Source organism: Clupea harengus, chromosome 7 (assembly GCF_900700415.2).
Source record: "Clupea harengus chromosome 7, Ch_v2.0.2, whole genome shotgun sequence".
NCBI lineage: Eukaryota > Metazoa > Chordata > Actinopteri > Clupeiformes > Clupeidae > Clupea > Clupea harengus.
The window spans coordinates 9,986,440-10,005,873 of NC_045158.1; the positions used below are offsets into that span (position 1 = coordinate 9,986,440).

The window sequence follows — 19,434 nt, forward strand, 5'->3', positions numbered from 1 at the left end:
AATAGTTTATTAAAAGGCTAAAAGGCTCACATTTTTGGGAGCTCTTTTGGAATCTGGTGTTTTTTGTTATTGATGGTATATGTTGTATTCTGTGAGAAACCTCTTGTTTGTAGAAATGATGAATGCCTCAGGATATTTCTAGCACAGTTGCAATGTTGTTTAATACTACACACCCTCTCCATAATCTATAACATAAAGTTTAGGGCTATCAAATTGTGGTTTTATTTCCTGACAAACAGAGCAGGAGTCTCTTTCTTGCCCATCTTCACTATTTTGGAACAAAACCCAAAAATGATGCTGGGAGTATAGACAACAGAGAGACAAAGGTGGATTGGTTTAACAGTCAAGACACAATACAATGTCAACCCAATCTGGAAAGACAAAACCATAACGTGTTAAAATGCTGTACAGATAAGGTTTAACTTCATTCTGGATGTCATTAACTACCTTAAATTAAGCCTGATAAACAAATATATTTATAAATTCAAAAAAAGTTGTCCTTGGCCTTCTAGAAAATCACACCATACTTAAGCAATATAGTACGAGTGCGAGTGGGGTAGGTGTCAAAGGGTATCCGTGTCGAGGGTCTTTAGTGAAGGCACAAAGACAGCAGGGAGACCAGGCTCTGTAGTTGGTAAATTTATTTTACCTCCTCCATGTGCATAATCCACAATAAAAAATATGTAAACAAAAATACTGGTATAAATGAAAACAAAAAGATATTTACAAATGGTATATGTACAATCACTAGTACAAAGTTGTATACCCGCTCTCTATACTGAGGCTGTGCGCAAACATCAGCCTCACGCTTCTGGAGTCCATACAGCCGAGCATCAACTAGCTCACTAACAAACTCTTATATAACGACGTTCTCACCACAGAAGCCCCTTCCTACTACTTTGCCAACCCTTTTAACGTTTAGCTGAACTACCCATAATTGGCCCATACTACCATAGGCTCAAACCACAGGGGTAAATTCAGGTGAAATACAATACACATTAAACAGAGTTAAAATGCTACCAATAATCATTTGAACTCAATCAGTCCTTCACAATAATGATGATGGCAGGTATACATCACATTCACAATGGTAAACCTTATAACGGAAGTAATTGATTTCGCGAGGGAGAAACTATGTTCCTCGCGAACCTGCCCAAACCATAAATGCGTCCCAGGACGGGAGCGCACTTCCTAATACAGGAAACAAATGTAATGGCGACCAGAACTCATCCCAGCTCGTTTGGTGAACCAGTAACGTAGGTACACTATTTTACATAATTTAGTATATATTCAATGACAACGGAATGGCAGTGATTTGACGGGGCTATATGCAGACAATATCACGGAGATTTTAAACATCAGTAACTTGTGTGTGTAGTGAAATGTTTGGCATGGTGTCAGTGGTAGGTGTGCACCCTTATGCTTTCACACACGCCCGCAAAGATGAAAGGGATGTACATTAAGCATGGTAGATGTGTCCGTTGACGTTTAAAGGAATACTGAAAGTCGGTTGTGTCCGCCATTAGGACACGGTGAGGACGCGCTTATGAATCGCGTCATCACACACCCCCCTCCTTATGGTTGGCCCTCCTCGTAGAGGCGGGACAAGAAGTCGGCAGTGACATTGTCCTTGCCGGCTTTGTACTTTATAGTGACACGGTATGGCTGCAAAGACAAATACCACCGTGTTATCCGGGCATTACTGTCCTTCATACGATGCAGCCATTGTAGTGCCCTGTGATCAGTCTCTAGCACAAACTCCTTACCCATCAGGTAATATTTGAGGGTGTCCACGGACCATTTAATGGCCAGGCACTCTTTCTCCACAGTAGAGTACCTGGTCTCTCGAGGGAAGAGCTTACGACTGATGTAATGCACAGGCCTTCGGTCTTCCCCCTCACCCTGCAGCAACACGGCCCCAAGCCCCACTCCAGAGGCATCGGTTTGGACCGTGAAAGGCAGGTCAAAATCAGGGCTCTGGAGCACAGGACTGTGACACAGACTGTCCTTGAGGTCCTGAAAAGCCCTGTCACATTCCTCAGTCCAAACAACTTTGTTGGGACTTGACTTGCGGGTCAAGTCCGTCAGCACTGCAGCCCGACTGGAGAAGCTGGGTATGAACCGCCGGTACCACCCAACCAAACCAAGGAAGGACCTCACGCCCTTCTTGGTCGTGGGCGGCGGGCTGCTTTGTACAGCCTCCACCTTACCCACCTGGGGCTTGAGGTTTCCTCCCCCCAGGACATACCCCAGATAGCAGACCTCCGGTCGAACCAGCTGACACTTCCTGGCATTAACTACTAGCCCCGCATCAGAAATCCTCTGAAAAATATCCTTTAAGTGCCGCAGGTGCTCCGCCCATGAGGAACTATAAATGACCACATCGTCAATGTAGGCAGCGGCGTAGTCTTCAGCCCCTCTCAGTACCTGATCCATCAGACGCTGGAAGGTTGCGGCTGCTCCGTGTAATCCGAAAGGCATGGTGGTGAAGTGGAACAGCCCCGTCGGCGCACGAAAGGCAGTCAGCGCCTGGGCCTCCGGTGTCAGAGGTACCTGCCAGTACCCCTTGCACAGGTCCAGCGTGCTGAGGTATTGAGCCTTTCCGAGCCGCTCCACCAGCTCATCCACCCTTGGCATCGGATAGGGATCGAAGGCAGAGATGGAGTTGAGCTTGGAGAAGTCCACGCAGAAGCGGAGACTCCCATCCTTTTTTGGCACCAAGACGACGGGACTGCACCATTCACTGCGTGAAGGCACAATCACTCCCATCTCCAACATTGCCTGAACCTCCTGTTTCATAGCAGGGATCAGTCTTGCAGGTACCCTATAAGAAGTCTGACGCACTGGACCTGGTGATGTCAGTCGGATGTCGTGTTGGATCACGGTCGTACGCCCAGGTTCCTCCCGAAACAGACCCTCAGGGATGATCTGCAGCAGCTCCTCCTGTTGATGACTGGCGAGATGCTCCACTGACGGATACGAAGCCTCCTCCCCCGCAGTAGGGAAGTACTGCTCTTTGAGCTCCTCCTCCTCCTCCACTGCACGGGCCCACATCAGGTCACTGGTGGCTCCCGGCCTTGTAATCCACTCTTTGAGAAGGTTCACATGGAACACATTCTTTGTCCTACGCCTGTCCGGCATGGCGACTTCATAGGTCACTGGACCCATCTTCCGCAGCACCTCAAACGGGCCTTGCCACCTTGCCAGAAGGCTACTTTCAGAGGAAGGCAGCAGCAGAAGCACTTTCTGCCCCGGATTGAAGGTGCGGCTACGGGCAGTCCGGTCGTACCATGTCTTTTGGTGTATTTGGGCCTGGGCCAAATTGTCATGGGCCAGGCTGCTTAGGTCCTCAAGCTTGTCCCTCATCTTGAGCACATAACTCACAATGTTCATTTGCTCCTGAGGACTGTCTCCCAGCCAGGCCTCTTTGAGGACATCGAGGGGACCTCTCACCTGCCGTCCATAAAGCAACTCGAAGGGAGAGAAGCCCGTGGAAGCTTGAGGGACCTCTCGGTAAGCGAAAAGAATATAGGGCAGCCACTGATCCCAGTCAGCTCCTGTTTCGCTCACAAACTTCCTCAACATTGCCTTCAGTGTTTGGTTGAAGCGCTCAACTAGTCCATCTGTCTGCGGGTGGTATGGTGTGGTTCTTATACCCCTGATACCTAACATAGCATACACCTGCTTCATAAATCCAGAGTTGAAGTTAGTGCCCTGATCTGTTAGGATTTCTCTGGGGATGCCCACCCGTGAAAATAGCTGCAACAGACAGTTTGCTACCTGTCTGGACTTTATGTTGCGTAATGGAAAAGCCTCGGGATAGCGAGTAGCATAGTCACACACTACCAGGATGTAGCGGTGCCCTGCCCTGCTCTTGTCTAAGGGACCCACTATATCCATGGCGATCCTGGTAAATGGCACATCAATAATTGGCAAGCTCACTAGGGGTGCTTTTGTGCCTCGGTTTGTGCGTGCCGTGAGCTGACAGGTAGGACATGACTTACAATAAGCTATGACTTCCTGGTATACCCCAGGCCAGTAAAAACGGCTAACAAGCCTGTCTAGGGTTTTCTGCTGCCCTAGGTGACCTGACCACGGGATGCTATGGGCTAGATGCAACACTTTGGCCCGTAGACCCTTAGGGACCACAAGCTGCTCTCCCTCAGTACCCACACGTATCAGCCTTCCTTCTCTCAGCACATAAGACTCCTTGCCACACACTGCAGCCCTAGGAACCTCTTCTTCGCTCCTTAATTTATTAAAACAAGAACTTAAGGAAATATCCTCTCTCTGCTGCAATCCGAAGTCTGTGACATCCACCACACTGTCATCAAGTGGTGGAAGGGGCAACTGTTCCTGCATAGGAGTACCTAAAACTTTGTCCCTCCTCTTCACTGACTTTGGCTTTCTGCCTTTAGGGAAACTCTGTGAAAAAGGTAACCCCTGCCATGACTCTGTATCAGACTGGCCGGCCTTAGCTTGGGCCCTAGTTATCACATTACCCTTTGCTGGGGATAGATGGCGCTGTAACAATTCAGCCAACACTGGAACATCCTGGCCTAGAACAACAGGGTAGGGGCAGCTATCCATTATACCAACATTCAGTAGATAGCTCTGCCCTTCGATCTCCACTTGAACGTCAGCAGTCTGGTGCTCGCTCTCATCCCCATGTATACAGCGCACCAGCACTTTTCCACATCCCTTCAAACCCTCTGGACCTAAGCACACTCTTTGCATGAACGACTGAGTACTGCCTGAATCTATTAGAGCCTTCCATTGCTTCCCTCTGATTCTCACTGGCACTAATGCCTCAGTAGAGCTTGATGTTATCGTGGTGGAGCTAGTATATGGGGGGTAACACAACCTAGCTTCCCTAACTGTGGCTAGGGGACATTCTGGCGAGGTATGACCGGGCTGTCCACAGCTATGGCAGATTATGCGTGGCTTAGGGTTAAAGGGTGTCTTATTTGAGCTACTAGACCTCCTAAACTCACCACCAACACCTCCCACAGACTTACCAGCCGGCTTATGCTCAGGCTCCCGCTGGGCACCCTGATACCGCCGGGTTGATGGACCATGGCCCCGTAGCTGGTAGCCTGTTTTGTATCGCCGGGCAGCAATGAAGGCCTCTGCCAGGTCTGCAGCCTCCTTGGATGTTTGTGGGTTGTGCTCTTTGACCCACACTTGTAGTTCGGGGTTAAGCATCCGGATGAACTGTTCGAGAACAATTGTATCCCCAATCTGTGCCTTAGTTTTCTCCTCTGGGCACATCCATTTCTGAAATAAGTCACTCAGTCTAGCTTGCAGCTCCTTGACTGTTTCGCCTTCCAGGAAATCCATGGACCGAAATCTGTATCGATATGCCTCAGCGTCAATTTCAAATTTGTCAAGGACGGCCAGCTTAATTTTTCCGTAGTCCCTGGCATCCTGTATGTCCATCGCCACATAGGCGGCACGGGCCTTCCCCGTCAACAATGGAACTAAATATAAAGCCCAATTGTCCTTTGGCCACTGATTTGCATAGGCAATCCTTTCAAACGTGGTTAGATAATGCTCAATGTCCTCATCCTCCACATAGGGAGCCATTTTAGGAGGGCGCCATCCATAGTTCACTGGTGGGGCAGAGCTCACCTGTAATAGTCCTTCAGACACCGGGCTGACTGAACGTGACACTGCATGTCTCGTGCTTGGATGGGGGTCAGACCGAGACGCGGACTCTTGTGAAGGACCTACTGCTCCAGCAGAGAGGCGGTCCTGCTGCTCCGTGCTCACCAGTAACTGCAGCTGATGAAACTGATGCTGCAGTGAGTCCCATCTATGGCTCTGTCGCTGAGCTTCTCGCTCATTTCTTTCCTCTCTGTCCTGCTGTGTCTGGATAAAGGATGTCAAAGCTGACTCCAGCATAGACATGCGATCCTCTGGGGCCGCTGACTGTGGTCGGGACGTAGTGTCATCCTCCTCATGCTCTGAGGGGGGCGCTGCAGTGGCGCCAAAGTCAGACCTACTCCGGGTAGCCATACGGTGTTGTCGTCCTCGTCGGTACATGCTGCTCTTGTGTGCCGACCCTAGTAGACACTGGATCCCACCGCTGCCACCAAAATGTCAAAGGGTATCCGTGTCGAGGGTCTTTAGTGAAGGCACAAAGACAGCAGGGAGACCAGGCTCTGTAGTTGGTAAATTTATTTTACCTCCTCCATGTGCATAATCCACAATAAAAAATATGTAAACAAAAATACTGGTATAAATGAAAACAAAAAGATATTTACAAATGGTATATGTACAATCACTAGTACAAAGTTGTATACCCGCTCTCTATACTGAGGCTGTGCGCAAACATCAGCCTCACGCTTCTGGAATCCATACAGCCGAGCATCAACTAGCTCACTAACAAACTCTTATATAACGACGTTCTCACCACAGAAGCCCCTTCCTACTACTTTGCCAACCCTTTTAACGTTTAGCTGAACTACCCATAATTGGCCCATACTACCATAGGCTCAAACCACAGGGGTAAATTCAGGTGAAATACAATACACATTAAACAGAGTTAAAATGCTACCAATAATCATTTGAACTCAATCAGTCCTTCACAATAATGATGATGGCAGGTATACATCACATTCACAATGGTAAACCTTATAACGGAAGTAATTGATTTCGCGAGGGAGAAACTATGTTCCTCGCGAACCTGCCCAAACCATAAATGCGTCCCAGGACGGGAGCGCACTTCCTAATACAGGAAACAAATGTAATGGCGACCAGAACTCATCCCAGCTCGTTTGGTGAACCAGTAACGTAGGTACACTATTTTACATAATTTAGTATATATTCAATGACAACGGAATGGCAGTGATTTGACGGGGCTATATGCAGACAATATCACGGAGATTTTAAACATCAGTAACTTGTGTGTGTAGTGAAATGTTTGGCATGGTGTCAGTGGTAGGTGTGCACCCTTATGCTTTCACACACGCCCGCAAAGATGAAAGGGATGTACATTAAGCATGGTAGATGTGTCCGTTGACGTTTAAAGGAATACTGAAAGTCGGTTGTGTCCGCCATTAGGACACGGTGAGGACGCGCTTATGAATCGCGTCATCACAGTAGGTAAGGGATATTCCCACGGGTGGTGTTCGGCCGTAGCCACGAGGCCGGAGGCAATGGAAAAATAGTTCCATTGTCAACGTCTTTTGGAATTATAAGAACTTTGAATTAACGGTTATCGCTTAATTGTATCAACGTGCTATAGAATGTTTCATCGCGGAGTGATTTATTATTAGCTGTGAAAAGTCCGAGTTGGGATGTCCTGGGATATTCCAACTCATGGAACGTCTCTCGTCCAATCAGAAACAGCCAAATAATTCAATAGAACCCAATTGTTTTATAATTAAGCAATATAGTACGAGTGCGAGTGGGGTAGGTAAGGGATATTCCCACGGGTGGTGTTCGGCCGTAGCCACGAGGCCGGAGGCCGAGTGGCGCAGGCAACAACACCCGTGGGAATATCCCTTACCTACCCCACTCGCACGAGTACTATATTGCTTTTATAAAACAATTTTATAGTCAACCAATTAACATTTAAACACGAAGTTATTGATTAAAACATGTTTATTTCGCCATTGTTTCTCCGCAACAAAAAAATAGTTCCATTGTCAACGTCTTTTGGAATTATAAGAACTTTGAATTAACGGTTATCGCTTAATTGTATCAACGTGCTATAGAATGTTTCATCGCGGAGTGATTTATTATTAGCTGTGAAAAGTCCGAGTTGGGATGTCCTGGGATATTCCAACTCATGGAACGTCTCTCGTCCAATCAGAAACAGCCAAATAATTCAATAGAACCCAATTGTTTTATAATACATAATAAATGACCTAACTATTTAGAAGAAGATCTCAAGATCAGTAGATTGTCTACTGTTTCAGACACTTGATCTATATTTAATGGTGAAATGGGGACAAACGCATTTTAAAAAGTAAACTTTAGGCTGACGGTGTGAGAATGGGTATGGGTTGACATGCACTAAAGCTGTACATCTGTTTCTGACACATCTGTTTCCTTACCGTAAAGTAGTGCACGACAACGACACTTACTAAACTAATGAAACAAACACAAAAGAGGATAGTGCCAAATAACAAACACACCTCTGATACTTCTCCCTTAACTAGTGTTACTGATGTTGTTAATAGACTGCACATCACAAAGCCATTGATTCCTCTGCTTTGACAGAAGAGGCAATCTTAGAGAGAGAGAATTGATTCTCTGTTCAGTTTCTCTCAAATCATGCCATTTGACAGTGGGTGTGGAGGATTGTGTTTCCTAATGAAAAGGGAGGAAAGGCGGAAAGAGAGAAAAAGAGAGAAAGAAATAGAAGATAGAAGAGAGAGAGAGAGAGAGAGAGAGAGAGAGAGAGAGAGCGAGCTAGGCAAAGAGATGGTGCAGTGATTTCAATTGAAAACCTTTTAATTCCTCTTGAGGGAAGAAACGATTTCTTTCTCTCCACTTCTCTGGCAACATTCACTGCACCATGATGGTGACACATGGACACATTTGGTGGGGCAGCAACCAGGTTGCCAACAGAAATGAGAAACAAACAAGTATTGTCCGATTAAACATGGAGATTGTTTCAACGAAATCTGTGTGTGTCTAGGGATCCCATTTTTGGAGCTGCATCGCTGGGCTCTCAGGCCAACGATGTGAAAAATGCAGAGCAAAAGTCTATAAGCCCCCAGTGCCACTGGGCTTACAGAAACAACTGGAAGGAAATGAACCCCTTAATCAAGAGTGAGTTTAAAAAAATGTTTTACCCCCTTGTGCTCATCCACTTGACCAGACTTTTTTTGGTAATTAAAGCTTGACTATAGAAGTACACAACACAGATAGATAGACAAAGAGATGCCAAATGTAAAAAAATAATGAAAAAATAACTATAGAGAGGTTTATATGCCAAGGGCCTGCTTTCCATGTATGGTGGCACAATGTTAAATGGGGCTTTCAGTGTAAATATTTTTGGCACTGGCCTAACTAGGTCCTCTGAGGTAACGAACTGGGCCCCTGGCAATGTGAATGTGATCATATGAAATCACTAATGGTGCATTCAACTGTAACACGTCTGAACAGGGTGCTCTTTTATGTGCAGAGCATCGGCCCACTGAAATAGACCTGATGCCTTTACAGAGCTGAGAGTATAGAGTATACAGTCAAACTATCAAACTATCAGTCAGAGCGATCACAGATGGAGGTAGGAGTTTTACAGGCTGACGCATACATTCTAAGGAGCAAAATGTGGAGGGGACCTTGGGAATACTTTTGAGAGGGGAAAATGTCTGTATAAAAGGCAGTCCTGACAAGGATGTCATCAGTAATGATACATCCCTCAGGGTAGAACCAATGGAGCCAGAAATGCCACAGGGTGGAGATGGTCCCTTGTTGGGCAAAATAAGTGATTTTTGTGTGTGTGTGTGTGTGTGTGTGTGTGTGTGTGTGTGTGTGTGTGTGTGTGTGTGTGTGTGTGTGTGTGTGTGTGTGTGTGTGTGTGCTGTTAATAGATTAGATCCAGAGGCTTTTCTGGTCAGTTTTTGACAGAAATGACACCAAATGATAGCCTTGGCATGAGGGCTCCGAATGGCAGCCTGGCATGAGAGCTAAGGACTGGAATTGAGGAAAAATCCATTTTGGACTGCAGGCATGTCAACCAATCGGCCAGAGAGTAATGGCCCCTTTGGCTGCTCACAAAGTCAAGTCAAGTCAAAAACATATCCCAATTGCCCAACTCTATCTCCACACACAGCAAACATAACAGCACTCTCCATTTCAAAGAGAGGACTCTTGTATGTACTTGTGGTAAGGTCCTCAGCATGGGGTGAGTGTTTTTGAACTACACCCCCCACCCCACCCCCAGCCCCAAAAGAGGTCTGATGTCACTTATTATGTCAAGCTTGTTCTGCCCGGGGAGAGGTCAGATGAAGTGTCGGGGCAAAAGGCTAGCTGTCACATCAGGGGATAAGGGGTCCGCTATTTACAGCGGATTCAGTTTCACACCTCACCATTTCTGTAAGACTGTGATATCCCGTAATGTGGGAATGAAAGAGCAAATTTATGCTTTGATCTTCCAACACGCGGGGGCTAGTCTGTGGCAACTTCAAAGCCAAACTGAAGCCAAAATAAAGAATAAATGTTGAGACTCATTACAATGTCACAAAAACAGGACACTTACATGCAGATATACATATTCAGACTGCTTCACTTTGATGTGTCACAGTAAATTGCTATGATTTGTGGCCATCGTTCTACAGGCAACAGCCCATAATGGTATGGCAAAATATACAATATGCAAAGTACATTAGCAAGTATTTAGGACCTTCAAATTGGATTTTCTATGGGGTTCAGGTGTGTTTGTGTGTTTGTGTCAGACCACTCAAGGACATTCAGAGACTAGCACTGAAGCCAAAGGAGATTTGTCTTGGCTGCCCGCTCTAGATCATTTTGATGCTAACCGGTGAACTTCAACCTACAGGCCAATCTGAAGACTCCTCCACTTTTGGCCGCAATCGTCCATCCACTTAGCAATTCTGACCACTCTCCCCTGTCCTGATGCTGTGATGCAGGACCAGAGCTTGACTCTTCCACCACCCTACCTTTCCGAAGAGATGGCGAGTTAGGTGATAAGCACTGCCTGGGTTTAATCAAACACAATACTCAAGGTTCTGCTCTAAGGATTAGGTTTGTGACTTACAAAAAAGGAGAATATTTGCCCTCATGTCAGAGTTTGTAACGGACCACCTAGTAAACTCCAGGCAGTCTGTTGTATAGCTCTATCAGGAATGCCCTTCCTTTTAGTCTCTTAAACATAAAGACATAAGTGATATAACACCTTAATAAGATGGCGGCACTTCCAGAAGGTCCTACCATTGTTCCTGATCTAGAGAGTCGTGGTCACTGCATTACTGGATTTGGCAGGTAAGCCAGTTCTGGGATGAGTCTTGGTGAAAACCAATGAAACCTTATTGCTGCTGTACACCACAGCTAGTCAGAGTGTGACAATAAAATGGATATACACACATGTACTGTATATAAACATACTGTATGTGCTTTTCCTATGATGCAGCAGGTTTATAAAAGATTAGTCAAGTATGGAATTAGAATGCAGGAGGCTGTTATAGGCAAGGCACTAATTGGCGTGACATAGGCTGAGCACCTTCATGCTGTGAATTCTTTGGAAATGCCACGGTCACACGGTACAGTCCTTTTAAGAACACAAAAATGTCAATAGAAAAGCCAAGACAGAATGTGTTCCATCAAATGTACATTAGAACTGTGCGCTGTTAAAATTAAGGTATTATGCACATGTGAGGTAGGGTGGATACTGCAAACATTGCACTCTATATGCAGGTAGTAGTGATTTGATTACCAGACTAGGTTAAAATTAGGCTAGAAAATGGATTGGAAACCTATATAACAGATGATGCAAAGAAGATGAGCAGCAGCAGGTAAAAAAAACTAAACAATACACTTCTCATCTGTTCTGGGGAATTGAATGTGCTCAAAATGTAAGTCAATTTGTAAGTATGCTTGTCCTGACTAGTCTACAAAAAGGCCATATCTAAATATGTTTAATCATTTTTTTTTCCTGAGGTGGAATGCACAATTTATGAATTTAATGGAGCAATGACATTTGAAAACAAAACAAAGCCTAATCTTTTGACAGCCTTCACTTTAAAAGGCACGTAAGTGTAAAGTAAACATGCTACGATAAATACATGTCACAGCCTTAGTACAATGAAAGCCCGGGAGGCTGTGCCTCGCTGCCGGTTGTTGTTCCCTTGTTCTTCTAGGGCATTGTCAATTGCAATTTAATGCATGACTACACCGCCAACCACTTTTTTCATGAAGTATCTACAAAATGCTTGAAAAGGACAGGTTGCACTGTATAATGGAAAAAAACGGAGGCTAGTTTGAAATTTAGGAATGATTTAATTAATGTGACAAGTAGAATCTGGGCGGACAGTGGATAGAGTGATTAGTAATGGCACGGAGTGGGGGGAACGAGACTGAAAAAAGTGACAAGAGACTGACAAGGAGTGATACGTCAGCCTCCCGAAGCCAAAATGGCTGCCACAAAGTCTGTGCACCTATTTGCACAGTTTTTTTTCAATGTCCTGGAAAAATACAAAATCATGTCACAACCCCTGCTGCTGCATCTGGGCACAAATAGACAGAAACACTGCATGAGAAACACTGCAGTGTCACAGATTGTTTCAAAAGCTACAAAAAAAAAAGAAGAAGAAAAACTCAGACACATCCTGCAGAACGTTGCTGGCATCAGCCCTGAAACATGTGATCATATGTCTTGCTTTTGAAAAGCCGTTCAATGCTTCTCCTTGGGCTCAGGCAGACACACACACACACTCACTCACACACACACACACACACACACACACACACACACACACACACACACACACACACACACAGACAGCATAGCGTTATGTGCCGCTGAGTGGGATCTCAGATACGGGCCAGCAGCGCCTTGGCAGGAACCCCTGTCCTATGCAGCCGGCAGATCAGTAGACAATAGAGACACGCATCCACGGACACTTGACAGAGTGTTGTCACAAAAACTGGGCCAAACTGGCTCACAGCTCACTCTTAAAAACCAACCAAAACTAAATCCATGTACACCCATGCACGGCAGAGGAACTGATACTGTAGAACTGCTAATGGGCCCATTCCAATCTGTTCACCTTATTGTATCTTCTTATAGTACAGCACTAAAAACTACATCACCCGTATGTGAAGTCAAAAGAACATACTAGAACACTTATGCATGGTTTGTTGGCTTCAGGACAGAATAAAAATATGATCACATTAAATAATATAGATATAATTAAGTAATAAGCAAATTATAAGTAGCCTACTTTTGCTAATATATGTACATAAAGTCCTGTTTTTTTGCAGGGACACAGAGAGAGTATAGAAATTCTGTTGAGATCCATTAATGATCCATTAATAAACAGAATGTTACACTATTCGTATATAACAGAATCTGCCCCAGTTTTAGTCGCACTTCCAGACTTAATGTGCTGCTCCCTGACTATTACAACCGGACTTTGAGTAGCCGGAGATGGAGATGCTGTCACCCACAGTCAAGCAATACTCCCTCAAGCAGGGAAGCTGCTCTTGCGTGGCAAGTCTTAGTGGGCTTTTGGGAGCTCTTAGGCTACGTGAAAATACCTTTTATTTTAAGTGCTATACAACCCAACTACAAATATGAACAAGCATACTCACAGCTGGAAGAGCATATTACTCAGTGACACGGTCATAAGGTGGCAGGTAGGCCCAGGTATAGATGACTGTATGCACTACACCATTGCAAACCTATACATTAAATGACAGTAAAACTGTATCCTAAATCCTCCAACATGAGCGGATGTCATTTGTCAGTGTCTCTGTCTATTTCGAGGGTCATTCATTTAATAGTAGTGATCTCAAAGCATGTACAGATGTAAGCTGTGATGACAATCAAACCATTATAAGAAACCATTTACTAAAGCAATTCAAATACACTGTCTTACTTGGCCTCTTTAAACATGCAGTGCATGTACACATTAACTCTGCTGGGAATGCAGGTGTTCATATTAATGGTAAGTTTTCAATAAATAATGAAATAAAGCACCGCCACGCTCAAGGACTATTCAAAATCTTTCCTTCTTTTTGAGAATCCCTTCACAACATACCTCATTTTAATTCCCCATGGCCTCAGACGCCTTTTGTTCTGCCCATTAGCAATTTCATCATGCAATTTGTTCAGAAGTGTCTAACTTCACTGGCCTCAGTGAAGTTCAATCAGAAAAACGCATTTGCAACCCGACTTTCAAGTCTTCAGAGTAGCGCGCTAAAAGTTATAAAGCATAAAGCACGATTGATTATACTGACTGAAGACACTCAATATATGTTTAAATACTCATTTACTGTATGCAACACTGATGGATGGCAAACCTTCTGGAGATGGAAACTATTCATGAGAAATGAACGGGACCGTGTCATCATTCATTCATATCGAATATTCATATTATTATTGAATATGCTGGGATGCTGCACTGTGGACTTCTATAATAAGCCTTAGAGAGAGTTTTTTTTCCTTGTTTTGACGAGAACATGCCAAAGTGTCCAGATTACACTATAATGTTGAGTCATGCTGGAATCTCGAGATAAATTCAGCTCAGTAGGGGGGAGGAGGTGAACCTCTAGCTATTTTGGTTGGCTGTCTCACTAGCCCATCTCTCTCCTGTCATCATGATTTTAGTCAGTAACTAACCTGTTCAATATGTTCAGGAATGGACACTTAACACATGGCTCATACATTGCTGTCATAGCTGCATATTCCTATGAATAAATCCCTTGGCAGGGTGGCCCAGGGATATTCGAAAATTGGAGAAAATGGCTGTCAGATTAAGCTGACAAAATAAAATGAAAGGACACACCATTTAGGCCACCATGCTTTAAATGGTTTTAAATGTACACATTTCCTGATTCATTCATTACTGGAACAGTCATACTGTTCACTGTATTGGTGTCCTACTAATCTTTCTGCACACTGTCTTACACTGTGCTAATGACGTGCAAATATACCTCCAAAAAATGTATTAATATGAGTGTCATTCACAAAACTGCATTCATTTCAATTCAATTCTATTCATTTCACACACTGCATGTAAGATAAAGCAAGCATTGACTTGATCCATCCTACTGAAGGGACAAATAATTACACAGATACAAAAATAATCAAGTTTGAGAAAGCAGTAACCTAGAAAAATCTTCATGATTGTCCGTCAACGCCAAACTTAATTTTAGCATCCAAATAATTTATCTTAGAGTTTCATATTTTATGAGAAGGGTTTGAAACCCATTTTAATGAAACATTAACAGAGACAGTTTAGAATTAGAAACCCCACCCTATATATCAAGAAATAGTGTTGAATTAGAGTCAAAGAACACATCATGGTTTGAATGCTATGTTGTGCGTCAACTCGAGAAAGCCATTGACGTCTATATCACATTCATGCTCCTGTATCATGAGGAATATCCAGCCAGAGCAAAGGTGACATTTATGGGCTTCCTAAGCATGTTCATCAGCATCAAATTAGTCTGACCCCTGCACAGGAGGCTTGGCCAATGACCTGAACATGGGCAGAGACTGGGACTACGAAGGTCACAAAACAAATATGTTAGCGCATTGTCATTTTTCATCAGGATGAGCTGGAGCCTTGCGCTCCCCTCCACACACGGTGGTCATTGTGTGTGTTGTGGTAAACTGTTCCCTGAAGGAGAGGAACTAGGTCCAACACAGATAGTATGGGATATCCCACCTGAAGACAGCTCTATTCACGCCTAAAAGGCGTCTCGTCCTCAGATCAACCCAGTGCTCTTCCCCGAACACTGGCTTCTGTGTGGGTACCTCGTTCCCCTCCTTCATCGGAAACCTGCCCTTCCCCTTGCCTCCAATTCACTTGGTACAACACAGATACGCCCTGAGGGTAAACAGAACATTAATACTCGGTATATAGCGGTACAAGCGTACAAAGGTATGGGAGGACGTCCAAAATGCTGCAGAGTGCACCTCCTCCATTGATACGGCCTTGAACTATGTCCAAGATGCCACCAGCCCACTTGTGGAATGAGCACGCACACCCTCAGGCAAAGGCAGGCCCTTGCTATCGTAAGCCGTAATCCAGTGGGAGAGCCGCTGATTAGACAGCGCCCTGCCACGAGCTGGATTAGTAAAACAGAGAAAGAGCCGGTCACATGATCGAAACCCCTGGGGGCATGATGCTACATGTACGCAATGCCCACACCGGGCACAGTGCAAGCAGGAGGAGGAGGAGGAGAGAAAGCAAATAAGTCAAAAAGCCATAGACCTATAAGACATGGGCAAGACCTTAGGAAAATAAGCAGCATTAGGGTGCAAAGTGACCTCTGTGTCACCAGATGCAAATTAGGTGCCCAAAGGCTGTACAGATAAGATATAAATATCAGGCACACGTTTTACTGAAACCAAAGCGCGAAGAAGAGAAGTCTTGGGGCATATAGTTCAAACAGAGAACAGCACAGAGCATCCAGAACAGTAAGCAGGTGATGGCACAGGTGATCTAGTAATGGGCTTCAGGTGACACACGCCCTTCGTAAAGCGCATAGCAAGTGGTTGGGCCCCTGGCGACACCACTTCAGTGCCAATATGACAGGTTGGACATATACCTCTAATATTGAAAAAGAGCGGTCCTGCTCTAATAGTCCAATAGTTCTTGTAAGAATGTCAAAACATCCACAATGCACCACTGAAAAGAAACGAGACCCCTGGACTGACACCAGTGCTCAAATGCACACCACTTAAAGAATAGAGGTGTCTTGTAGAAGAGGCTCTATCACTTTGAATAGAGGCAATCCTTTAGCCACTACGCCTGACTGTTCAGCAGGTAGGCCTGCAGGCGCCACAGCTCTGGGTGGGGATGAATTATCTGCCCCCCGCCTGAGACAAGAGGTCCCTGCGAAGTGGGAGACACCAAGGCTCGTCAACCAGGAGATTGATTATCTCTGCATATCATGACTTTGCTGGCCAACAGGGGGCCACCAGAATCAAGGAGAGGCCCTCCTGATGCATCACTCCAGCCTGGGTAGAATCAGTTCCACCGGAGGGAATGTGCACAGAAAACACTTTGGTCATCTTTGTGCCAGGGCATCCACTCTGTCCAGTCAACACCAATCGTTGATGAGTATTCAGAGAACTGTTAACGGTATTCACTGAAAAGCCCAACTTCTGAATATGTGACAGCACCATGGCCACTTTCAATTCTGTGTGTTCCCTTGAATGAGGAATGATTGCCAGATTGTGTAAATCATTTACATTTTACATTTACATTTAGTCATTTAGCAGACGCTTTTGTCCAAAGCGACGTACAAGGGAGAGAACAGTCAAGCTACAAGCAATAGAGCTAGTGTAACAATAAATACTACTTTACATAAGAAATAGAAAAAAGAAATAGAAAAAAAAAGAAGTGCAGGAATGTAACTGCTGTAAGTGCAAGTTAAGTTCTAGTCGCAAGGCTCCATATGCTCTGAGGTGACAGAGGAACAGGAGTTGCCTTCAGACACTTGGTAAACGTTCATGGGGCTAAAGACCACTCGAACGGAAGAAACAGATATTCATAGGTTGTGCCCTCAAAAGCAAATCTGAGGAACTTCCTGTGAACTGGATGAATAGCAATGTCATAGAGTCGATTCGAATTCGAATGTCATAGAGAATGATTGATCGAGGTGAACCAGTCCCCCGGAATGACTGAATGCAGAAGCTGACTTAATGAATAGCGTCTGGGCACTGCAAAGAATGTAGTTTGGGGCCACCAAAATTTCATCGAGCAGGGCAGTCGCTGGGCTCCCCACTGACAGCATGCTATCAAGCTTGGCCAAGCACATAGTCTTATAGGTCTGCAGGAGGGTAACCAACGACATAGCCAAACGATAAATCTTCTGCAGTTGTGAAGTAGAAAAAATAGGTAAGGCTCCATATGAGGAGGGTGCAACAGCCCCGACTTCTCAGCTCTGGGAACTGCATGTATCCAGGTACAGAGGTGCAGTTAGACAGTAGCTTCTTCCAGGACAATGTTAGCTCTGTCGCGAAATCCGTAATAAGTGGCAGACACTGTTTCACTGTCATAGGAGTCTGGCGAACCTGGTGGGTCTCTGGGTTGGAGGGGGGAGGGCCACTCCACATCCAGCTTCTGAGATGCACGACGGTAGAGAGCGAAGATGGAATTATCCATCTCCCTCAGTGTCCTGTTGGTAGCTGGAGCTGGCTCCACCTCGCCCTCAGAGTCAGTCTGAGATGGTTCGGCGGATTTAGAAAGAAGAGGGTTGTGATCAGTGGCAGCTTAACCAAGGATTTTTTTTTATAAACTTCACATTCAAGAGTGGAGCAGCTTAGCTGGTGACAAAATGCACATGCATCAGGCTGCGCCAAACCTCTTTGAGCGTAGACAATTCCCAGGCAAACTGAGCAGGCATCGTGGCAGTCCTTCTCATGGTTTAGCTGCGGTCAATGTTGTCAGCGAGCTCATGCAAGACAACCGTCGACAAGTTGAGACACACCAATATAGGATGTTGTCAAACAAATCTTGTTTGGAGCAGTTTAACTGCTTCCAGAGTAATTGCTAACTTGCTACACTTAAAACCAGCTGGTAAACCATACAGGCGATGCAAGGTTGAGGTGTTCACAGAGAGGTTAACACAGTTTGAACTGAGAAGTAGGGGGTGACCTGGCTTAAGTAGGCAGGCGTGGCCTCCCTACATCACAACGCGCCATCTGCCTTTTTGGCGTGAATAGAGATGTCTTTAGCCAGACATGCGGAGGCATGATATCTCATACTATTTGTGTTTTATGGAGTGAATCAACTGAAAGGGTACAAAATCTTTTCCCCCCACAAGCCACACTAGTGTCACTGGGAACAAATCCCCACAATTTGGAGTTCATAATGTCATGATCATTAAGAAGTTTATTTGAGGAAGAAAAGATTGCCAGGGATCCGGTTGTGGAATCCTGAAAGTTTCTCTAGTGCTTTTAGATTAGACTACAATGATACAAGCTTAGCACATAACCCTCTGAGTCTACACTCTGCCATTCAGCTGTCAACACATCAAGGCAACCCTGTGTGATCAACCTCTGCATGGTAGGCACTGTGTAGGGCACATTTGAAAAGGGAAGTCTGTTGGATTTATTTACTTCCTAATTATACCTCACAATGGATAGAATGGGTAGTGTCGGGTGTCTGACGTGCAAACTAAATATATTTTCTTACCGCCACAAAAGCCCATGTTCTCTGTCATTCAGACAGCTTCAGTGTTTATTTTCACTTTCCAGCTCCAACTCTATCAGAACAGAAAGGCTAGAGTATGTTTGTCTCTCTCTGTGTTTGTGTGTGTGTCTGTGCAGGTTTCTATATGGGGGAAGGGTGGCTTTCAATAAATGTTGTCCTTAGATATCATTATGATCATCCCATTCTTTAACTCACTGTTCCCTTTTTTTCAGAGCTCTGATTGAAACAGTCGAGCTCACTAATGGATTTGAATGGGACACTCCATTGATTGGACTGGAACTGATTGGGCTGCCCAACGCTTCATCTTTCAAGGACAGTAAACAATGACGTTTTGATTAAGAGTTAAAATGCATGAGCTACATAAATCTCTGCGCATACTCCCACTTTTGATTTTCCAACTCAGTGCCCTCCTAGGTCAGCCACAGCGGGCATGTGGGACACATCAGCTATAGGAGCAGGCCAATCAATACACCCTGCATGGTCCTTCATCATGAACTAGTTTTTTTCCAATAGGGGGGGTGGGGGGGGCTCCCACACATCAGAAGGAGAGGAAGAAACAATAACTAGG

The 19,434-nt window shown here is 45.0% G+C and overlaps 1 protein-coding gene across 2 annotated transcripts in view; it reads right to left on the reverse strand.

Moving 5' to 3' along the window:
* Window positions 1-19,434, reverse strand: part of zmat4a (zinc finger, matrin-type 4a) — a 90,705-nt gene that overhangs the window by 52,255 nt on the left and 19,016 nt on the right. The window lies entirely within an intron of this gene.